This window comes from Montipora capricornis, chromosome 13 (genome assembly GCF_036669925.1).
Source record: "Montipora capricornis isolate CH-2021 chromosome 13, ASM3666992v2, whole genome shotgun sequence".
Classification (NCBI taxonomy): domain Eukaryota; kingdom Metazoa; phylum Cnidaria; class Anthozoa; order Scleractinia; family Acroporidae; genus Montipora; species Montipora capricornis.
Window position 1 is genome coordinate 2519436 of NC_090895.1, and position 2500 is coordinate 2521935.

At 39.0% G+C, this 2500-nt stretch overlaps 1 pseudogene; it reads left to right on the forward strand.

The window, feature by feature from the left end:
• The window catches only part of LOC138030348 (uncharacterized), an 11398-nt pseudogene extending 10166 nt beyond the window's left edge, over window positions 1-1232 (forward strand).
• The last annotated feature ends 1268 nt before the right edge of the window (window positions 1233-2500 follow it).

The following is a 2500-nucleotide window of genomic DNA, read 5'->3' on the forward strand; positions in this document are numbered from 1 at the left end:
TTTTGAAGAGTTGTATGCCTACTGAGCCCTCAAATTTTTAAAAACATTAATCCCTTCAAATAGCAGTCCTGTACTCCTCTGTCTTAAGAATTTGAAGCACAAAACCCCTCCTACTGTATAATAATACCCTTGCAACTGTTAACTGCTGAAAAATTGGATATGATGTGATGAAACAATCACACAATATGAAAAAACAGTATTGCTATGACATGTTTATGCATCAATGGCCGTGTTTATACTAGAGGACGTCTAAGATGTCCAGACGCATTAAACGTCTGGCCGTAAGTGTGACTAACATAAATACGGACGCACTTAACTTCAACAGCTAGAAATCAAATTCATGATTGTCTTCAAAAGATACTGGGATTTAATCACCAATTTAATCACCTGGGATTTAATCATCAACTTCAGAAATAGAGCGAAACCTCTGGCTAACTCATTTTATGTAAAATAATTAATAATTATTTGTATTTCAAATGTACCTATCACCAAATTAGACAATGTTCCTGGCCCTGGGCAAGTTACATGAACTTGTCAAATTCCTCACTGAGAACTACCGGTAAGGGAAAGCAATTTTGTCAAACTTATTATGTATGCATGAAACTTCCCTCCCCCGACTCACCCCACCCCAGAGGGAAACCACTGACAGGTGCATTACAAATTCTTCATCAGCTATCGCACATGACAAAGATTTCAGAGAAGTGCAAGACTGGGCAGTTGCCCCATCTTCTTCCCCGGAACCTAATGAAATATTGGAAAAGTTAAAGGACCATGTTCGCCATATGATGAATGGTAAGAAACGTGATCCAGTTTTCAACAGGCATTCACCAACCAAAAAATCCAGGAATGATAATCCAGCTGAAAGACAGAAGGATGATTATACCCAGAAACACTTCCGATCTATTTGTGTGAGTGAGGCTTACAAGGGTAAGTTGAAAGGTAGAGTTGTTTGTGTATTTGACGACTACTTGACAAATGCACAAACATTTGAAGCACTGAGGAATCTTTTGGTTTCCTGAAAAGTTAAAAAAATAGTTCTTGTTTCTATAGGGAAATTTATAAAAAGAAGTGAATTTAGTTATATTCAAAGATATCATTCTATTGAGGGTAATTTATATAGTGCAGATTACCAATCAACTTTTTTAAAACGTGAAGAGAGGCCTTTTAAGATAAATGATGATGCTAGGCGCAGTCTGGCATATCTTAGGGAACTGGCCTGCCATTTGCGCTGATACTGAAAAGTAACACCAAACATTTTAAAGTGGTTTTCAATGTGTCGCCCTGAAACACAGAGCAAAGTAGTTCTTTCAATCTAAGCAGCAGATGCAGGAAGTTAAATAGGCCAATCACAGGGCAAATGGGAGCAACTGCGGCAGTAAGCATAGGAAAACAAGGGCACCAAGCGTGGCAATACAAACCATAACAATCACAAAATTCCTTTTGACACTTTCTGACACATTAAAAACACTCTAATTTTCCTTGCCTCGAACATGAATAAGGGATTCTTTTGACGTTTCCTTGAAGGCTAGTGTTCAAAATGTACCTGATGTCTTCTTGAATTACTGACTGATGATATCACAGACGCCCCAAGCTCAGTGTGAGGGAAGCCAACATGGCGGACAAAAATAGAAGGATTTGTATGTGAATCCGGATAAAAGGCTTGAGAAGATAATTACACGAGAAAATTCTTAATTCAAAATCCTTACTTGCAGGGCTGGGAGTGCAGGGATGGCGCAGTGGTGAGAGCACTCGCCTCCCACCAATGTGGCCCGGGTTCGATTCCCAGACTCGGCGTCATATGTGGGTTGAGTTTGTTGGTTCTCTACTCTGCACCGAGAGGTTTTTCTCCGGGTACTACTCCGGTTTTCCCCCCCTCCTCAAAAACCAAACTTTGATTTGATTTGCGTTAAGTTGTTAATTTCAATTTACAATGTCCCCGATTAGTGCTCTACAGCGCTAGAAAATTAGACACTTAAATAAAGTTCTTTCCTTTCCTTTCCTTTCCTTTCCTTTCCTTTCCTTTTCCTTCAGTTGCCATTGTGGGTAGCTTCCTTCCTGTGTGGTTTTTAGATCTGCAAGTGGCAACAGCGACGAAAACGTCACTTTAAAATGTAACTTTGCACAATCTTAAGTCTTTCGCGGTTATTTAATTTCGTTCACTTCGTACAATGTGGGCGAATTATCCTAAAATTGAATTTATACGAGCAGTTTCAGATTTAAAATATGGAATGAAAGATTCGCATTTGTACATTCACGTTGTCGTTAAAACCTCAAATTGGGGGATATCACGTTGTTTTTATGCAAAGTGTAGTAATGAAATGCGTGCCGCACGTGCAGCACGATTCTTTTTTCTCTTTTAACCAATCATATTACTGTTTTGTGGCGTTTTCGTATCCATAGCCATAGCCGTCGTCGTTTCTTAAACTCCCTTTTTTCCAGATCCAACACAATTTGAACCATTTTTTCATATAATAATCTTCTTAAGCCTGTGGAGTAACTG